This window comes from Salvia hispanica, chromosome 4 (assembly GCF_029641045.1).
Source record: "Salvia hispanica isolate PSC_SH4W2 chromosome 4, Shi_PSC_v1, whole genome shotgun sequence".
Lineage (NCBI taxonomy): Eukaryota > Viridiplantae > Streptophyta > Magnoliopsida > Lamiales > Lamiaceae > Salvia > Salvia hispanica.
The window spans coordinates 56,603,876-56,610,164 of NC_142695.1; the positions used below are offsets into that span (position 1 = coordinate 56,603,876).

Below are 6,289 nucleotides of genomic sequence, written 5' to 3' on the forward strand. Positions count from 1 at the left end.
ACCACTGAGGCAGAATACATGGCTTTAACCTCAGCTGTGAAAGAAAGTAAGTGGCTGAAAGGTTTGGCTTCAGATTTTGGGATCAGTCAACAAGCTATAACAGTTCATTGTGACAATAATGGTGCCATTTGTCTTGCTAAGAACCAAATGTTTCATGAGAGATGCAAACACATAGATGTGAGGCTCCATTTTATAAGAGATGAGGTGGAGAGTGGGCAGGTGAAGGTGGAGAAGATAGATACTGCACACAATCCTTCTGATATGCTTACTAAGCCTTTGAACAAAGGCAAGTTCGACTATTGTTTAAAGCTTTTAAACTTGGTCTTTGTCTCGGTTGCTGGTGGTGCTGAATGATGAATTCAAGGTGGAGAATTGTTAATGGGTGAATTAATAATCAGCCCAAGTTCAAAGCCCAAATCAGGAGCCCAAAGTCAGCTCAAGGTGTTGTAAAGAAAAATAGTCGTTGGAAGACTTTTCAAATTGTTTCTTTTTTTTTTCTTGTTTTTTCCTTTCTGTTAGTTAGGGCTCATGAGTGTTAGCTCGTTATAATAGAAGACTTAATCGAGATTGAGAGAGTGTCTCTGGTAGATTGTAACACAGAAATACACATTCAATTCAAGAATTCCTTTTTCTCTCAATTGTGTGTTCATCTTCTTTCTCTCGCATTTATTCAATTAGTGTTCCGATTGCAACGATTCTCCAACACATTTATTTTAATCATTTTGTTTCAGTTTATCAAATAAGTTCTGATTGTTGCATCTTTTTAGTAGCATTTGGCTGTTGGAATGGAGTACTGTTTAATTCATGTTTTGCTGCTTAATTTGTTGCATTTAGGCTGAATCAGAGTGTAGGGATCAGATCACAAGGGATTCGCTAATTACCGGGACCTCTTTTTATAGTTTGAACTCTGAGATGGCTAATCTCAGAAAGTACAAGCCAAGTACAAACGGTGAAGAAAGATTACAAGTAATCTACCCAACTGATGATATCTAGCTATTACAAGTGAAACCCTAATTGGAACTCTAACTCTTCCAAGATCTTAACCGATCTGGAATCCAAAGTCCTTGCCCAATTAGTACCTGTACACTCAAGAAGATATGTCAGTAAATCAACACAAGACTCAAGGAGTCTTAATCAGATAAGGAAAAACAGGAGACAAGAAATAAGAGATATGAGGATATGGCTCAGGTCACAATGTGACTATGCTCTGGGCCAAGGACCTCCTCAATCACACTGATATATCCAAAGGAGCGTAGTGAAACCGTCTGAATCAGAGATCTACCGAGACCTCACTGATTGTTACCAACGTTACCGTCTCAACACGCACAACACCATTTACACCGAAAGAACCACTCTAATACTCACGAACTCACAGATCCTCACAAGAACACAATGAAATCACCTCCAACTTAGCAGATCCAACAAACAAGTTAGACCTAGCGTTGGACTTCGCAAGGCCACCAAAGAGGTAACCTCTGCTAGTGATTTCACCGGTTGAAACACTCTGAAAGACTCAGAGAAACACTCGAAGAGAGGATCTCAGACGAAGAAGGAAGAAACCCTAGAAAATCGCCAGAGAGAGAGAGTCGAAGAGAGAGAGAGAGTAAAGTCTTGAATAAATGAGAGAGTCAAAGAGACTCTTCAGATATTACTCACAGAACTAACACACTCAACATCCAACGGCTCAGAGGGTGAACCGCGTGGAGTTGCAACGTGGCAGCAATCCAGCCACTCTCGAGAGTAAGACATCGACCAACCGGGCCTAAGGCTATGGGCCCAGAAATTAATAAGTCATTGGGCTGAAAACACCCAAGCCCAAGACACAATTAATTCAGATATGGTCCATTAAGTCTCACACAGAGAGTTAAAAAAATATGTATTTAGTTAGTGTTTATTGTGTTTTGAGTTTTGAGTTTTGAAAGATCACTATTTTAGTCTTCCAAGCTTTCCAAATTTGGGGAAATTATAGCTTTAGTTGTTGCTCTTTATTTGATTACCCTGTTTTAATGTTTCTATACATTTCATTTTACCCTTAAAAACATTGAAAATAGCCCTTTTTCCCCCTTGTGGTTGAAGAATTTGCTGCTGTTAAACTAGATCATTGCTTTGTGAAGGTGTATGACAGATTAATTGTATGTCTAATTGCTGTAATATCGAAATGCACAGAGCTGTGGTCGTGTGAGGGCGGAAGAAGGTGGTGTTTCGGTTGAAATGGATTGGTCGGAGAGGCATTTGTGCATAAAATGTGATAAAGGTGGGAATGTGCTGCTTTGCAATGAAGTCGGTTGTCCTTTGGCTGTTCATGAGCGGTGTTTGGGAGGTCTGGCTAGGTTAGATGATGCCGGGCGCTTCTATTGCCCCTATTGTGTGTACAAGCAAGCTGTTGCTGAGACGCGCAAAGCTAGAGAATTTTCTCTGGCGAAAAAGAAGGCTTTGTTGATCTTTATGGATGGCAGTGAAAAGGGTATGCGAGAAAGTAAGACGTGTGAAGAGAATGGGCGAAATCAGTCGAATGTAAATAATGGATTATGAGGTGGTAAAAGTATGGCTAACAATGACGGGGTTATTGAGCAACCTCGTGAAGAGGAAAAGGTCGAAGAAGATTCTGAATCTTGTGGTGGCTCTAAAGATGAGGATCGTTCGCTTGATTTGAACAGGGGAATGGCGATATAGCCGTGGGAGAGAAACAGATTCAGGAAGAGGAATGTGAAGAGGAAAATGCTGAGGAAGAGGAACGGGAAGCTTCTGATGAAGAAGAAAATGCTCAGGGGAAGGACTTTGGAACTTCGTTATCTTCCACCAACGAAGACCCCACACTCACTGGGCGTGCAAGAGCTACGAGAGTACCAAAAAGGATCACGCTTGTGGACAAAGAGTCCGAAGCTATTTCAGTTCTGCAAAGTAAATTTAGCGATAAGAAGAAGCACGCATCTCCAACTTCGACTCCTGCCAAGAAATCTGCTAGGAGTCCATCTTCGGCTATGGGAAAGAGAAAAGTAGTTATAAAATTTAGTTCAGCTAGGAGGTTGAGCAAATCTGAAATACAATCCAAAAAATCGTAAGATTATAGTATAAATTACTAGCTATGTTCGAAATCTGCCTTTTCTTGTATGTGCATCCTTACTGGAACTAATCACTTGCTGAGGTAGCGACACTCCCTTATGGAAAGTTACGATCTGTTGCCCCGGGCTTAACCCGTGGTTTGAGCATCTTTTCATCAGGTGTTTGAATCTTTTCCATGCCTCGTGAATATTCTCTTGAGGATGCATTGCATAAGAGATGACTTCAGCTTGGCGCTTTAGTGCCTCGCTCGGTGGGTAGTATTTATCCCAGAAGAGCTCAACCATTGCATCCCAAGTCTCGACCGAGTTGGGATCCATGCTATCGTACCAATCCCTAGCGTCATCCTTCAAAGAAAAAAGGGAACAATCTGAGGCGATTCTGATCATTGGAGACCACATTAGCCTTCACCGTGTTGCTGATTTGTATGAACTTGGTCAAGTGCTTGTTGGCATCTTCCGAACCTGTTCCACCAAATGCATGTGCTTCTGCCCTGTTTATCAATCAAAGCTTTAACTCAAAGCTGTTGGCCGCAATCCCGGCATTATTAATTGGTGGATTAGCAACCCATCTATATGCATCCAGATTCTGCATGGGCTTAATTGGTGGTCTCGCGTTCTGCTCATCCAACTGTCTCTGCATGTTGACCATCTGCTCACGGAGTTGACGAATAGCAAGATTCTCATTGATTTATTCTCCTCGTTGTCTACAAAATTGTTGTTCTCCTCGTCCGCCATTAGGATTGGAGACCGCGGCTCGTACTGTATAGGTGACGGAAGTGGAGATGGACTAGGTACTGGAGTTCTCTGGATAGGAGAAGGTAGACGCCTATGACCGGGTGAAGATACCCGAGTCCTTTGGTTTAACCTCTGTGCGTTCCTCTTTTTCTGTTGGATGCTTCGATCTCAAGATCGATTGACTCTAAAGGTGGCCTTTAGAACGCGTGTGCATACAACCTGCCCAAGGAAATACAAAAATTTGAGAACTCAAAAATAAAAATAAAAATAAAAATAGAGCAAATAAAATCTAGACTAGTAATCTCAATTATTATCACGATATTAAGCTCTAACGACACAAAATTGTCCCCGACAACGGCGCCAAAAACTTGACTCGACTTATTTTAACACAAGTAGTACCCGCAAGTGTACGGAGACAGTGTAGAAATTAGCAAGCAAGAGTATCGTATCCCACAGAGACAAATCTGTATCAACTTAACTACCACGAACAAATGTTGACTACTATTTACAGAATCATGAAAGGTTTGGTTGTTTTCTAACACTACGAAAGCATATAATGAACAAATAAACAAATAAAAGCAAGTAAACACAGAGTGAAAATATAATATGGAGAAAATTGTAGAACTCAAGGATCCGATGCACAATTCCAAGCTCTTATTCAATCAAAAATTGCCCTACCTTTTGGTGTCTCTAGAATTACTAAGTCGACCACAATTATAGATTAAATCTCATCCCGAGGTGAGAAACCTGCAGGTTAGGTGCTAGGATTGAAATCCCCTTCTAATCCTAAAACCCCTAACTCCCAAAAGCTCGATTAGGTCAAAGACCTCACTCAATCTGAGTTTAGGGTTTAGGGTAGACCTCACTCAATCTCAACTCTCCCGAGTTTTATTGCATTAAGGTGTGAATTATTCTTATTTCCAGATTAATGATTTTATCTCCTGATTAATCTTACACAATCAAGTGGTGATCAAGCAATTGAAAGGAATAAACCCAAGAATAATCAAATAACTACAAGAGCAAGGTAAGAACAAAATTAATTAGATAAAAACTATGGAATCAATGCATCATCACAAAGAATTCTACAAAAAGGTGTTTAGCTACTCATGTTCATGGAGAAAACTAAGTTTAACACAAAGAACCCGAACAAAAACATGAAAGATAGATACTAAGAACTCCTGTGGAACGAATCTATGGAATGAAGTCTTCAATCTTCCGATCTGGAGTCTTCTTTCTTCAATTCTCTCTCTCAAAGTGTTCTTAGGGGTGTGTGTGAGTGTTGGAGGCGGTAAGTGTTCAAAAAATCTCGCAGAATGCAACCCTAGGCGTTTTTCTCCTGATTTTTTCGTCAAAAATCGCGTTTTCAGAAGTCAAACCCGCCAAACTGACATACCCGGCCGGGTGGGATTTTTGTGCTGGAAATTCTACCCGGTCGGGTGTCGTTTTTCGACCCCTTTCTGACCGTCATACGCTAATTTCTTCCTACCCGGCCGGGTGGAATTTATCAGCGTGAAATTCACCCGGCCGGGTGAAGCTTTTGGAGGCTCCGCTGCCTCCTTTGCACAAACGGCCAGATTTTTGCCTCTTTTTCGTCTATTTATCCTAGAGCACTCAACAAACACATGAAACTCCGAAAAAATAGGATAATTGGCTGGAAATAGACACTTCAAGCATCAAAACTCAACATTAGGCACCTCATCAGACCAATTAAACCGACTAAAACATGAGTTTATCACCATACGATATTGATTATGTACTATTTTGATTTATCAAATGGTGCGGATTTTTCGCATCCAAGAATCCTGATATCTTGGGTGGTGGTGATAAATGTCTAGAGGTGCTAGTATTGTTATTGCAATGAATCATTTGTTGGGTGAGTCCAGTTTGATAATATCCTCAAGAGATGTTCGAAAAAGGTTTTATTATTCAGAAACTCGGCCGGTTGGAATTTGTTCCAGAATAATAAATAAAGATTTTGAACTAGACAACTCTTGAAAAGAGATATTAATTAATTAAAATTCAAGTAGCAGACTTAAATTAATTAATGGATATTTATATATCTTAAACACGGGAAATAATAAATTAAAGAGGTAAAACCCGGATTTCTTGTAATTTGGAATTGGACGGGTAGTCAATATTATTTTACTGTAGTGGATAATAATATTCTGTCAGACTTGTATTAAACTGTGGCTCAATTTAATTAGTAAAAGTCCAACAGGTCTGGCCCAAGTCCAACCTCCATGAATCCCTAATCTGCCCCCTCATAACTCTATATAAAAGGATATTAGAAATGACATTTAGAGATAATTAACTCATAATTTTCGTGCTCCTCTCTTCTTTCTAATCAAGCCCTTTTCGATTCTGACAAGTTTTGCCCACCCAAAGGTCAGATTATGTGTTCGGGATATAGATTAGAAGATTCATGGTTGAGTACGAAGAACATCACGTGGAGAAGGCGCAAGCAATCGTCGATTCTTTGGAGAATCAGATCG

The 6,289-nt window shown here is 40.2% G+C and overlaps 1 pseudogene; it reads left to right on the forward strand.

Annotated features, from left to right (window-relative positions):
* Positions 1 to 2,204: 2,204 nt before the first annotated feature.
* On the forward strand, positions 2,205 to 3,062 carry LOC148929624 (uncharacterized; annotated as a pseudogene).
* The last annotated feature ends 3,227 nt before the right edge of the window (positions 3,063 to 6,289 follow it).